This window comes from Arachis hypogaea, chromosome 16, assembly GCF_003086295.3.
Source record: "Arachis hypogaea cultivar Tifrunner chromosome 16, arahy.Tifrunner.gnm2.J5K5, whole genome shotgun sequence".
In the NCBI taxonomy this organism is placed as follows: Eukaryota; Viridiplantae; Streptophyta; class Magnoliopsida; order Fabales; family Fabaceae; genus Arachis; species Arachis hypogaea.
In genome coordinates this window covers 126,622,211-126,637,184 of record NC_092051.1, presented here as the reverse complement: position 1 = coordinate 126,637,184, position 14,974 = coordinate 126,622,211, and the positions used below count along the sequence as shown (strand labels likewise).

Sequence of the window (14,974 nt, the reverse complement as noted above, 5' to 3'; positions counted from 1 at the left end):
TCTCGGTCAGGTGGAAATTCATCAATGTCATCGGGAAACACTTCCGGAAACTCACACACCACCGGAATCTTTTCCAACCTTTGATCATCACCCGAAACACCCGCAGTTAACAACAGGATACCCTGACATTCGATTCTGGAACAGTTCACCATCATCGAATTCAAGTAATAATTATACACCACGACCGGCCCTTCTGTATCTTCCGGCATAAAGTACACCGACTTTGTAGAACAATCAAGCAAGACATGGTTCTCAGATAACCAGTCCAATCCCAAGATAAGATCAAGACCGATCATCGGTAAGCAGATTAAGTTATGTACAAAATCACGCTGCTTGAACCTAAACAAAACTTTCGGGCATCCTAGCCTAGTTACCATGGCCTCATGGGTAGCATTATACACTTTTAGGTCATAACCTAAGGTTACGATCTTCAATCCTAACTCATGGGCTTTCTCAAATGCAATGAATGAATGCGATGCTCCCGAATCAAATAAAGCATTTAAAGTTCGACCAGCTATTTCACAGTTACCTCGGATAAGTGCCTCAGATCCCTCAGCACCTATAGCTGAAGTGGTGAACACCCGACCAGTCTACTGTGCCTTCCCGGCACCTTGTTTCTGCTTCTCCGGACAATTTGCGGCTCTACGCCCCGCCTTTCCACAATTGTAGCACAAACCCCATCTGGCCTTGCACGGTACTCCCGGATGGTGACTTCCACACCTAGTACAAGCTTGATCATTCTGAGGCTGCTTCCCAAACCTTTTCCCTTGGGAGTTGTTGTTGTTGGGCCTCCTAAAAGAACCTCCCCTCTTGAAAGGTGGTCCTCTAGGTGCAAAGCTCTTCCCTCGGTTCTGTGGGAATGATCCTTTGTGATTCCCTCTCTCAGTAGCCGCCTTCTTCACGCACTCTTCAGCAACTCTACACTTGTTCACCAACTCGGAGAAAGTTCTGATCTCCATTGGTCCCACTGAGCTGAAAATATCAATCCAGAGCCCTCCTTCGTACTTAACACACTTCCATTCCTCATATTTCACCGGAGTCCCTTAACACATACGAGAAAATCTGAACAGCTCCTCAAACTTGTCAGTATACTCAGATACGGACATAGTACCCTGCTTCAGCTGCAATAATTCAAGCTCTTTGGCCGTCCTAGCAGAAGTCGGAAAGTACCTCTTATAGAACTCCTCTTGGAAGACATCCCAGGTGATATAATCATCACCCTGCTGCAGGAGGCGTCGGACTCCTTGCCACCAATGCGATGCTTTCCCAGTGAGCAAATAGGTAGCAAACTCAACACGCTGTCCTTCAGGCACCACCTGCACTTGTAGTGCTCGCTCCATAGCCTGAAACCATGTATCGGCTTCAGTCGGGCTAGTGATTCCCTTGAACTTAGGAGGATTAACCTTCAAAAAGTTTGCCAGTGTCATCGGGTCCTGAACTCCACCTCCGTCATTACCATGGTTGTTCATCTGTTGACCAAGAGCCTCAGCAGTGGCTTGCATAGCAGCAGCCATGTTCTCCAACGCAGTTGATGAACGGATATTTTATACGTTTTTTGGGGTTAATTTCATGTAGTTTTTAGTATGTTTTAGTTAGTTTTTAGTTTATTTTCATTATTTTTTAAATAAAATCATATTTATGGAATTTACTATGAGTTTGTGTGTTTTTTTGTAATTTCAGGTATTTTCTGGCTGAAATTGAGGGAGCTGAGCAAAAATCTGATTCAGACTGAAAAACGACTGCTGATGCTATTGGATTCTAACCTCTCTGTACTCGGAATGGATTTTCTGGAGCTACAGGAGTCCAATTGGCGCGCTTTTAATTGCGTTGGAAAGTAGACATCTAGGGCTTTCCAGAAATATATAATAGTCTATACTTTGCTTAAGGATAGATGACGTAAACTGGGGTTCAACGCCAGTTCCTTGTTGTAGTCTGGCGTTCAGCGCCAGAAATAGCCCAAGCACGTGAGAAGCTTAAGTCTCAGCCCCAGCACACACCAAGTGGGTTCCAGAAGTGGATTTCTGCACTATCTATCATAGTTTACTCATTTTCTGTAAACCTAGGTTACTAGTTTAGTATTTAAACAACTTTTAGAGATTTATTTTGTAACTCATGACATTTTGGATCTGAACTTTGTACTCTTTGACATCATGAGTCTCTAAACTCCATTGTTGGGGGTGAGGAGCTCTGCTGTGTCTCGATGAATTAATGCAAGTATTTCTGTTTTCTATTCAAATACGCTTGTTCCTATCTAAGTTGTTCATTCGCGCTTCATTATGACGAAGGTGATGATCCGTGACACTCATCACCAATCTCAACCCATGAACGTGTGCCTGACAACCACCTCCGTTCTACATTAGATTGAATGAGTATCTCTTAGATTCTTTAATCAGAATCTTCGTGGTATAAGCTAGAATCCATTGGCAGCATTCATGAGAATCCAGAAAGTCTAAACCTTGTCTGTGGTATTCCGAGTAGGATTCAGGGATTAGATGGCTATGACGAGCTTCAAACTCGCAAGTGATGGGCGTAGTGACAGACATAAAAGGATAGTAAATCCTATTCCAGTATGATCGAGAACTGACAGATGATTAGCCGTGCGGTGACAGCGCACCTGGACCATTTTCACTGAGAGGACGGATGGTAGCCATTGACAACGGTGATCCACCAACACACAGCTTGTCATAGGAGGAAACTTGCGTGTTTGAAGAGGAGTACAAGAGGAAAGCTGAAATTCAGATGACAAAGCATCTCCAAAACTCCAACATATTATTCATTACTGCATAACAAGTATTTATTTTATGCCCTTTCACTGTTTACAATTTAAACTAAGAATTATTATTGATATTATATCCTAACTAAGAGTTACAAGATAACCATAGCTTGCTTCAAGCCAACAATCTCCGTGGGATTCGACCCTTACTCACGTAAGGTATTACTTGGACGACTCAGTGCACTTGCTGGTTAGTTGTGCGAATTTTTAAGAAATAGTAATATTGACATTGACATGTACAAATTCGTGCACCAAGTTTTTGGCGCCGTTACCGGAGATTGTTGAGTTTGAACAACTGACGGTTCATCCTATTGCTTAGATTAGAAAAATTTTGTCTTTTGGGTCAGAGTCTTTTACTTTCTTTTCAAAAATCTTTCAAAAAAAATTTTATTTTTGTTTATTAATCTGTAATTTGTCTTTGAGTCTTTTATTATTGTTCTTGTTAGAATTTTAGAATCCTTATTTTCTTTTTCAAAAACTTTTTTTCGAAATTTTATTTTTCTTTTACTAATAATTGAATTTTTCTGTTTGAGTTTAGTTTCATATTTTAAGTTTGGTGTCAATTGCATATTTTATATTTTCCTTTAAATTTTTGAATTTGTGTTCTTTGTTTTTCTTGGATCTTCAAGTTGTTCTTGTTAATTTTTCTTGTTTGATCTTTAGTTTTTCTTGTTTTGTTTCTTTTCTTATTTTTCTTGTGCCTTTTCAAAACATTAGTTTTCAAAAAAAAAATTTATTCTTAGTTATTAAAAATACTTCTTCAAAACAAGTGTTACATTTACAGCCCAATTGGCTAGAGCGTTGGTTTATGTTCTTGGTAATTTGGAATCTTCCTTTTAAAACTTTTTCAAGAATAATTTTTCTTTGATTAAATCTTGTGCCAAACTTTAAGTTTGGTGTTTTCTTGTTAGATTTTCTTTAGTTTTCGAAAATTTTATTGTGATTTTCTAAAAATTTTAAGTTTGGTGTTCTTTTTATGTTCTTGATTCCTTTGAGTCTTTGAGTTTTTGTTCTTCGTGTTCTTGTGAGTCTTCAAAGTGTTCTTGAGTCTCCTTGTGTTTTGATCTTAAAATTTTTAAGTTTGGTGTTCCTTGGTATTTTCCCTCCAAAATTTTCGAAAACAAGGAGCATTAGATCTAAAAATTTTAAATCTTGTGCTATTTTATTATTTTTCTCTTTTCTTATTAAATTCAAAAATATCTTTTCTCTCTATTTTAAAGCAAACTTTCGAAAATTGCTTTTAAAATTCAAATTTTTATTTCAAAATTTAAAACCATTTTCAAAAATCATATCCAAAGTTTTTCAAATCTTCTTAATTAAGTAATTATTTTAATTTTAAAATTTTTATTCTTAATTTTTGAAATCTATATTTAATTTCTAGTTATTTTATTTCATTTTTTTATTATTCATTCTCTTTTTTATAAAATAAAAAATAAAAATATATTTTAATTGCAATTCACATCAATTCCCTTTTCTCCATCATGGACCTAAGTGGAAAAGAGCAGTCCAGAAGGACTCTGGGGTCATATGCTAACCCCACTACTGCTTCATATGGGAGTAGTATCTGTATATCCTCCATTGGAGTCAGTAGCTTTGAGTTGAATCCTCAGCTCATTATCATGGTGCAGCAAAGTTGCCAGTATTCCGGTCTTTCATAGGAAGAACCTACAGAGTTTCTGGCACAGTTTTTACAGATTGCTGACACAGTACATGATAAGGAAGTAGATCAGGATGTCTATAGATTATTACTGTTTTCATTTGCTGTAAAAGACCAGGCTAAGAGGTGGTTAAACAACCAACCTAAGGCTAGCATAAGGACATGGAAACAGCTAACAGAAAAATTTCTGAATCAATACTTTCATCCAAAACGGATGACACAGCTAAGGCTGGACATCCAAGGCTTTAAACAAGGAGATATTGAATCTCTTTATGATACCTGGGAGAGATGCAGAGAGATGCTAAGAAAATTCCCCTCTGAAATGTTTTCAGAGTGGGTTTAGCTAGACATCTTCTATTATGGGCTTACAGAAAGAGCTCAGATTTCTCTAAACTACTCAGCTGGTGGATCTATCCACATGAGAAAAACAATTGAAGAAGCTCAAGAGCTCATTGATACAGTTGCCAGAAATCAGCATCTGTACCTAAGCAGTGAACCTTCCATGAAAGAAGAGGCTAAAATAGTGACTGCTGAACTCAGCCCTGTAGAACAAGCTACTGAGTTCAATCAGCAATTAGATTTTCTAACAAAACAGTTAGCCGAATTCAAGGAGAGACTACAAGAGACAAGAATGACTAATATAAACATGGAAGTACAATTAAAGCAAACAAAGCAGCAGTGATGAGCGGATAATTTATACGCTTTTTGGCATTGTTTTTAGTATGTTTTTAGTAGGATCTAGTCACTTTTAGGGATGTTTTCATTAGTTTTTATGTTAAATTCACATTTCTTGACTTTACTATGAGTTTGTGTATTTTTCTGTGATTTCAGGTATTTTCTGGCTGAAATTGAGGGACTTGAGCAGAAATCAGATTCAGAGGTTGAAGAAGGACTGCTGATGCTGTTGGATTCTGACCTCCCTGCACTCAAAGTGGATTTTCTGGAGCTACAAAACTCGAAATGGCGCGCTTCCAATTGCGTTGGAAAGTAGACATCCAGGGCTTTCCAGCAATATATAATAGTCCATACTTTGGCCAAGAATAGACGACGTAAACTGGCGTTCAATGCCAGCTTTCTACCCAAGTCTGGCGTCCAGCGCCAGAAAAGGAGCCAAAACCAGAGTTGAACGCCCAAACTGGCACAAAAACTGGCGTTCAACTCCAAGAAGGACCTCTACACGTGCAACACTTAGGCTCAGCCCAAACACACACCAAGTGGGCCCAGGAAGTGGATTTATGCATCAATTACTTACTCATGTAAACCCTAGTAGATAGTTTATTATAAATAGGACCTTTTACTATTGTATTAGGCATCTTTGGTCTCAGTTTTATTCCATTGTTCACCTTAGGAGACTATTTATCACGCTTTAGGAGGCTGGCCATCTCGGCCATGCCTGGACCTTCACTTATGTATTTTTAACGGTAGAGTTTCTACACTCCATAGATTAAGGTGTGGAGCTCTGCTGTTCCTCAAAGATTAATGCAAAGTACTACTGTTTTCTATTCAATTCTTCTTATTTCTCTTCTAAGATATCCATTCGCACCCAAGAACGTGATGAAGATGATGATTATGTGTGACGCTCATCATCCTTCTCCCTTATGAACGCGTGCCTGACAAACACTTCCGTTCTACATGAAATAAGCTAGAATGAATATCTCTTAGATCTCCTAACCAGAATCTTCGTGGCGTAAGCTAGAATGATGGCGGCATTCAAGAGAATCCGGAAATTCTAAACCTTTTCTGTGGTATTCCGAGTAGGATTCAATGATTGAATGACTGTGACGAGCTCCTAACTCGCGATTGCAGGGCGTTAGTAACAGATGCAAAAGGATAGTAAATCCTATTCCAGCATGATCGAGAACCGACAGATGAATAGCCGTGCCGTGACAGGGTGTGTGAGCATATTATTCACTGAGAGGATAAGATGAAGCCATTGACAAGGGTGATGCCTCCAGACGATTAGCCATGCCGTGACAGGGCATTGGATCATTTTCCCGAGAGATGACCGAAAGTAGCCATTGACAGTGGTGATGTATCACATAAAGCCAGCCATGGAAAGGAGTGAGACTGATTGGATGAAGATAGCAGGAAAGCAGAGGTTCAGAGGAACGAAAAGCATCTCCATTCGCTTATCTGAAATTCCTACCAATGATTTACATAAGTATCTCTATCCCTATTTTACTATATAATATTCGAAAACACCATTATCACTTTATATCTGCCTGACTGAGATTTACTAGGTGACCATAGCTTGCTTCATACCAACAATCTCCGTGGGATTCGACCCTTACTCACGTAAGGTATTACTTGGACGACCCAGTGCACTTGCTGGTTAGTTGTATCGAAGTTGTGACATATTATGAATGTGTAATCACGATTACGCGTACCAAGTTGCTCACGTTGCCAGGGATTGTTCGAGCCTGGACATCACAATTTCGTGCACCAAGTTTTTGGCGCCGTTGCCGGGGATTGTTCGAGTTTGGACAACTGACGGTTCATCTTGTTGCTCAGATTAGGTAATTTCCTTTTTATTTTGTTTTCAAAAATTTTTCAAAAAAATCTTTCAAAATTTTCTCATCTGTTTTCGAAAAAAAAATAATAAAAATGTTTTCAAAAATTTTATTCAAGATTTTTAAGAATGAATTCTAGTGTTTCATGAAGCATGTGAAGCCTGGCTGGCTGTAAAGCCATGTCTAAATTCTTTTGGACTGAGGCTTCCAAACCATCAGAGGCAAGTTACATATTTGATAAATAATGAGCAGCAATTTGTTATCAAGAGCAATATACTCTGGTGTTACATGCTGAAGCTTGGCTGGCCATTGGCCATGTCTAGTGTTTTGGACCGGAGCTTTCATTGAAGGCTTGGCTGGCTAGTGAGCCATGTCTAATTCCTGGACTGAAGCTTTAGACTAAGAATGCAAGATTCCTGGAATTCATATTAAAAATTTTGGAATCCTTATTTTTGTTTTTCAATTAATTTTCGAAAAAAAAATACAAAAAAAATAGAAAATCATAAAAATCAAAAATATTTTCATGTTTCTTGTTTGAGTCTTGAGTCATGTTATAAGTTTGGTGTCAATTGCATGTGCATCTTGCATTTTTCGAAAATTCTCATGCATTCATAGTGTTCTTCATGATCTTCAAGTTGTTCTTGGTAAGTCTTCTTGTTTGATCTTGATGATTTTTTTTGTTTTGTGTCTTTTCATGTTCTTCATATGCATTCTTGAATTCTTAGTGCCTAAGCATTAAAGAATTCTAAGTTTGGTGTCTTGCATGTTTTCCTTGCATTAAAAATTTTTCAAAAATATGTTCTTGGTGTTCATCATGATCTTCATAGTGTTATTGGTGTTCATCTTGACATTCATAGCATTCTTGCATGCATCACATGTTTTGATCTAAAATTCTCATGCATTGCATCATTTTTCTTGTTTTTCTCTCTCATCAAAAAATTTCAAAAATCAAAAAAGTATCTTTCCCTTTTTCTCTCATCAAATTCGAAAATTTGGATTGACTTTTTCAAAAATTTTTAAAATCAAGTTGTTTCTTATGAGTCAAATCAAATTTTCAATTTGAAAATTTTATCTTTTTCAAAAATCAAATCTTTTTCAAATTTCTTAGTTATTTTCGAAAATAACATAATCAATTAATGTTTTGATTCAAAAATTTGAAGTTTGTTACTTGCTTGTTAAGAAAGATTCAAACTTTAAGTTCTAGAATCATATCTTGTGATTTCTTATGAATCAAGTCATTAATTGTGATTTTAAAAATCAAATCTTTTTCAAAAATATCTTTTCAAAATATCTTTTCTAACTTTCTAACTTCTTATCTTTTCAAAATTTGTTTCAACTAACTAACTAACTTTTTGTTTGTTTCTTAACTTTTTCAAAACTACCTAACTAACTCTCTCTCTCTCTCTAATTTTCAAAAATATCTTCCCTCTTTTTCAAAAATTTCTTTTTAATTAACTAATTATTTTTATTTTTAATTTAAAAAAAAATTTTCGAAAAAAATACTAACAATTTTCAAAAAACCATTTTCGAAAATCACTAACTCTTTTTCAAAATAATTTTCGAAAATTATCCCTCCCCCATCTTATTCTATTTATTCATTCATATCCTAACATCTCATCTCACATCTCTGCCATCCTCACAGTTGTGTTTCTTCCATTATATTACATTCTTTGTCTCCCCCTCTTCTTCTACTCACACAGGGATCCCTATACTGTGGTATAAAGGATCTCTATTATTATTATTATTTTTCTGTGCCCTCTTCTTTGTCATATGAGCAGGAGCAAGGATAAGAACATTCTTGTGGAAGCAGATCCAGAACCTGAAAGGACTCTGAAGAGAAAATTAAGAGAAGCTAAAATACAACAATCCAGAGATAACCTTTCAGAAATTTTCGAACAGGAAAAGGAGATGGCAGCCGAAAATAATAATAATGTAAGGAAGATGCTTGGTGACTTTACTGCACCTAATTCCAATTTACATGGAAGAAGCATCTCCATTCCTGCCATTGGAGCAAACAATTTTGAGCTGAAACCTCAATTAGTTTCTCTGATGCAGCAGAACTGCAAGTTTCATGGACTTCCATCTGAAGATCCTTTTCAGTTCTTAACTGAATTCTTGCAGATATGTGATACTGTTAAGACTAATGGAGTAGATCCTGAAGTCTACAGGCTCATGCTTTTCCCTTTTGTTGTAAGAGACAGAGCTAGATTATGGTTGGATTCTCAATCCAAAGACAGCCTGAACTCTTGGGATAAGCTGGTCACGGCTTTCTTAGCCAAGTACTTTCCTCCTCAAAAGCTGAGCAAGCTTAGAGTTGATGTTCAAACCTTCATACAGAAAGAAGGTGAATCCCTCTATGAAGCTTGGGAAAGATACAAACAGTTGACCAAAAAGTATCCTTCTGACATGCTTTCAGAATGGACCATCCTGGATATATTTTATGATGGTTTATCTGAGCTATCAAAGATGTCACTGGACACTTCTGCAGGTGGATCCATTCACCTAAAGAAAACGCCTGCAGAAGCTCAAGAACTCATTGACATGGTTGCTAATAACCAGTTCATGTACACTTCTGAAAGGAATCCTGTGAGTAATGGGATGCCTATAAAGAAGAGAGTTCTTGAAGTTGATACTCTGAATGCCATATTGGCTCAGAATAAAATATTGACTCAGCAAGTCAATATGATCTCTCAGAGTATGCATGGAATGCAAGCTGCATCCAACAGTACTCAAGAGGCTTCTTATGCAGAAGAAGCTTATGATCCTGAGAACCCTGCAATAGCAGAGGTGAATTACTTAGGTGAACCTTATGGAAACACCTATAACTCAACATGGAGAAATCATCCAAATTTCTCATGAAAGGATCAAAATCCCCAACAAGGCTTTAATAATGGTGGAAGAAACAGGTTTAGCAATAGCAAGCCTTTTCCATCATCAACTCAGCAACAGACAGAGAACTCTGAACAAAATGCTTCTAATTTAGCAAATCTAGTCTCTGATCTATCTAAGGCCACTGGAAGTTTCATGAATGAAACAAGGTCTTCCATTAGAAATCTGGAAGCACAAGTGGGCCAACTGTAAAAGGATCACTGAAATCCCTCCTAGTACTCTCCCAAGCAATATAGAAGAGAACCCAAAAGGAGAGTGCAAGGCCATTGACATAAGTACCATGGCCGAACCTGTAAAAGAAGGAGAGGACGTGAATCCCAAGGAGGAAGACCTCCTGGGACGTCCAGTGATCAATAAGGAGCTTCCCTCTGAGGAATCAAAGGACTCTGAGGCTCATCTAGAGACCATAGAGATTCCATTGAACCTCCTTATGCCCTTCATGAGCTCTGATGAGTATTCCTCTTCTGAAGAGAATAAGGATGTTACTGAAGAGCAAACTGCCAAGTTTCTTGGTGCAATCATGAAGCTGAATGCCAAATTATTTGGCATTGATACTTGGGAAGTTGAACCTCCCTTGTTCATCAATGAACTAAGTGATCTGGATCAACTGACATTGCCTCAGAAGAGACAGGATCCTGGAAAGTTCATAATATCCTGCACCATAGGCACCATGATTTTTAAGGCTCTGTGTGACCTTGGTTCAGGAATAAACCTCATGCCCCTCTCTGTAATAGAGAAACTGGGAATCTATGGGGTGCAAGCTGCTAAAATCTCATTAGAGATGGCAGACAGTTCAAGAAAACAGGCTTATGGACAAGTAGAGGACGTGTTAGTAAAGGTTGAAGGCCTTTACATCCCTACTGATTTCATAGTCCTGGATACTGGAAAGGAAGAGGATGAATCCATCATCCTAGGAAGACCTTTCCTGGCCACAGCAAGAGCTGTGATTGATGTTGACAGAGGTGAAATATTTCTTCAATGGAATGAGGACTCCCTTGTGTTTAAAACTCAAGGATCTCCCTCTGCAACCATGGAGAGGAAGCAGAAAAAGCTTCTCTCCAAGTAGAGTCAACCAGAGCCCCCACAGTCAAACTCTAAGTTTGGTGTTGGGAGGCCACAACCAAACTCTAAGTTTGGTGTTGAACTCCCATATCCAAACTCTAAGTTTGGTGTTGGAGAGTCTCAACAAAGCTCTGCACATCTGTGAGGCTCCATGAGAGCCCACTGTCAAGCTATTGACATTAAAGAAGCGCTTGTTGGGAGGCAACCCAATGTTTATCTAATTCTTATTCTTATTGTTTTTCATGTTTTCTTAGGTTCATGATCATGTGGAGTCACAAAATAAATATAAAAATTGAAAACGGAATCAAAAACAGCAGAAGAAAAATCACACCCTGGAGGAGCATCTGTCTGGCGTTCAGCACCAGAACAAAGCATGGTTCTGGCGCTGAACGCCCAAAATGGGCAGCTTCTGGGCGCTGAACACCAGAACAGGCATGGTTCTGGCGTTCAACGCCAGAAATGGCACACAAATGGGCGTTGAACGCCCAAAATGGCCACCAACCTGGTGCTGAACGCCCAGAGTTGGGTACAAAGGCATTTTTACATGCCTAATGGGTGCAGGGATGTAAATCCTTGAACACCTCAGGATCTGTGGACCCCACAGGATCTACTCAGGATCTGTGGACCCCACAGGATCCACTCAGGATCTGTGGACCCCACAGGATCCCCACCTACCTCCACTCACCTCTTCTCACCACTCTCTTTCACACAACCCCATAAACACTCTTCCCCAAAAACCCTTCACCAATCACCTCAAACTCTCTTCCCCATCACCTCTTCACCACTCACATCCATCCACTCTTCCCCATAAACCTACCTCACAAACTCCACTTACCTTCAAAATTCAAAACCAATTTCCCACCCAAACCCACCCATATGGCCGAACCTTAACCCCCCCTCCCTTCCCTATATAAAACCCTCTATTCTTCATCAAATTCACACAACACACCCCTCTACACTCCTCTTGGCCGAAACCACATCTCCCTCTCCCTCTCCATATTTCTTCTTCTTCTTCTTCTATTCTTTTGTTTATTGCTCGAGGGCGAGCAATATTCTAAGTTTGGTGTGGTAAAAGCATAAGCTTTTTGTTTTTCCATTACCATTGATGGCACCTAAGACCGGAGAATCCTCTAGAAAGGGGAAAGGGAAGACAAGAGCTTCCACATCCGAGTCATGGGAGATGGAAAGGTTCATCTCCAAAGCCCATCAAGACCACTTCTATGATGTTGTGGCCAAGAAGAAGGTGATCCCTGAGGTCCCTTTCAAACTCAAAAGAAATGAGTATCCAGAGATCCGACATGAAATTCAAAGAAGAGGTTGGGAAGTTCTAACAAATCCCATCCAACAAGTTGGCATCCTAATGGTTCAAGAGTTCTATGCCAATGCATGGATCACCAAGAACCATGATCAAAGTAAGAACCCGAATCCAAAGAACTATGTTACAATGGTTCGGGGGAAATACTTAGATTTTAGTCCAGAAAATGTGAGGTTGGCGTTCAACTTGCCAAACATGGAAGAGAACGCACGCCCCTACACAAGGAGAGTCAACTTTGATCAAAGGTTGGACCAAGTCCTTATGGACATATGTGTAGAAGGAGCTCAATGGAAGGTTGACTCCAAAGGCAAGCCGGTTCAACTAAGAAGATTGGACCTCAAGCCTGTAGCTAGAGGATGGTTGGAGTTCATTCAATGCTCAATCATTCCCACTAGCAACCGGTCTGAAGTTACTATAGACCGGGCCATCATGATCCATAGCATCATGATTGGAGAAGAGGTGGAAGTTCATGAGATTATACCTCAAGAACTCTACAAGGTGGCTGACAAGTCCTCCACTATGGCAAGGTTAGCCTTTCCTCACCTCATCTGCCACCTATGCAATTCGGCTGGGATTGACATAGAGGGAGATATCCTCATCAAAGAGGACAAGCCCATCACTAAGAAAAAGATGGAGTAAGCAAGAGAGCCCACTCATGGAGCTCAAGAGGCGCAGGAAGCTCATTTCCATCAGATCCCTGAGATGCCTCAAATGCACTTTCCTCCACAAAATTATTGGGAGCAAATCAACACCTCCCTAGGAGAATTGAGTTTCAATATGGGACAACTAAGGGTGGAACATTAAGAGCACTCCATCATGCTTCATGAAATAAGAGAAGATCAAAAAGCAATGAGGGAGGAGCAACAAAGACAAGGAAGAGACATAGAAGAGCTCAAGGACATCATTGGTTCCTCAAGAAGGAAACGCCACCATCACTAAGGTGGATTCATTCCTTGTTCTTATTTCTCTGTTTTTTCGTTTTCTATGTTATGTGCTTATCTATGTTTGTGTCTTCATTACATGATCATTAGTAGTTAGTAACTTTGTCTTAAAGATATGAATGTCCTATGAATCCATCACCTCTCTTAAATGAAAAATGTTTTAATTCAAAAGAACAAGAAGTACATGAGTTTTAAATTTATCCTTGAACTTAGCTTGATTATATTGATGTGGTGACAATGCTTCTTGTTTTCTGAATGTATGCTTGAACAGTGCATATGTCTTTTGAAGTTGTTGTTTAAGAATGTTAAATATGTTGGCTCTTGAAAGAATGATGACTAGGAGACATGTTATTTGATAATCTGAAAAATCATAAAAATGATTCTTGAAGCAAGAAAAAACAGCAAAGAACAAAGCTTGCAGAAAAAAAAAAAGGGGCGAAAAAAATAGGAAAAAAAATTTAGAAAGAAAAAGAAAAAGAAAAAGCAAGCAGAAAAAGCCAATAACCCTTAAAACCAAAAGGCAAGGGCAAATAAAAAGGATCCCAAGGCTTTGAGAATCAGTGGATAGGAGGGCCTAAAGGAATAAAATCCTGGTCTAAGCGGCTAAACCAAGCTGTCCCTAACCATGTGCTTGTGGCGTGTAGGTGTCAAGTGAAAACTTGAGACTGAGCGGTTAAAGTCAAGGTCCAAAGCAAAAAAGAGTGTGCTTAAGAACCCTGGACACCTCTAGTTGGGGACTTTAGCAAAGCTGAGTCACAATCTGAAAAGGTTCACCCAATTATGTGTTTGTGGCATTTATGTATCCGGTGGTAATACTGGAAAACAAAGTGCTTAGGGCCACGGCCAAGACTCATAAAGAAGCTGTGTTCAAGAATCATCATACTGAACTAGGAGAGTCAATAACACTATTCGAAATCTGAAGTTCCTATAGATGCCAATCATTCTGAACCTCAATGGATAAAGTGAGATGCCAAAACTATTCAAGAGGCAAAAAGCTATAAGTCCCGCTCATATGATTGGAGCTATGTTTCATTGATAGTTTGGAATTTATAGTACATTCTCTTCTTTTTATCCTATTTGATTTTCAGTTGCTTGGGGACAAGCAACAATTTAAGTTTGGTGTTGTGATGAGCGGATAATTTATACGCTTTTTGGCATTGTTTTTAGTATGTTTTTAGTAGGATCTAGTCACTTTTAGGGATGTTTTCATTAGTTTTTATGTTAAATTCACATTTCTGGACTTTACTATGAGTTTGTATGTTTTTCTGTGATTTCAGGTATTTTCTGGCTGAAATTGAGGGACTTGAGCAGAAATCAGATTCAGAGGTTGAAGAAGGACTGCTGATGCTGTTGGATTCTGACCTCCCTGCACTCAAAGTGGATTTTCTGGATCTACAGAACTCGAAATGGCGCGCTTCCAATTGCGTTGGAAAGTAGACATTCAGGGCTTTCCAGCAATATATAATAGTCCATACTTTGGCCAAGAATAGACGACGTAAACTGGCGTTCAACGCCAGCTTTCTACCCAAGTCTGGCGTCCAGCGCCAGAAAAGGAGCCAAAACCAGAGTTGAACGCCCAAACTGGCACAAAAACTGGCGTTCAACTCCAAGAAGGACCTCTACACGTGAAACACTTAGGCTCAGCCCAAACACACACCAAGTGGGCCTAGGAAGTGGATTTGTGCATCAATTACTTACTCATGTAAACCCTAGTAGCTAGTTTATTATAAATAGGACCTTTTACTATTGTATTAGGCATCTTTGGTCTCAGTTTTATTCCATTGTTCACCTTAGGAGACTATTGATCATGCTTTAGGGGGCTGGCCA

General features: G+C 38.9%; 1 non-coding gene across 1 annotated transcript; it reads right to left on the bottom strand.

Annotated features, from left to right (window-relative positions):
• Nucleotides 1–9,244: 9,244 nt before the first annotated feature.
• LOC112761209 (small nucleolar RNA R71) lies at nucleotides 9,245–9,352 on the bottom strand. The gene has a single exon (XR_003181615.1). It is a non-coding gene; the product is annotated as a small nucleolar RNA R71 (small nucleolar RNA).
• Between the last annotated feature and the right edge of the window lie 5,622 nt (nucleotides 9,353–14,974).